This window comes from Notothenia coriiceps, unplaced genomic scaffold, assembly GCF_000735185.1.
Source record: "Notothenia coriiceps isolate Sejong01 unplaced genomic scaffold, NC01 NC01_scaffold00009248, whole genome shotgun sequence".
NCBI lineage: Eukaryota > Metazoa > Chordata > Actinopteri > Perciformes > Nototheniidae > Notothenia > Notothenia coriiceps.
In genome coordinates this window covers 165,099-165,298 of record NW_011341949.1, presented here as the reverse complement: position 1 = coordinate 165,298, position 200 = coordinate 165,099, and positions in this window count along the sequence as shown.

Below are 200 nucleotides of genomic sequence, written 5' to 3'. Positions count from 1 at the left end.
ACTTTTTTTTTTCTTTCTTAAAATAATAATAAGTGGCGACCCTTTTTCATTTTTGATTGTTTGTTATGTGGATTTGTAGTATTTGTGTTTCTGGCATAGGCGACACAGGCGGTCGCCTAGGGCGCCAGATCTGGGGGGCGCTGCGCTGGTACCTCTGGGAGGGAAAAAACCGTTGGCGCTCATCCAAATGTTCGGCCTTG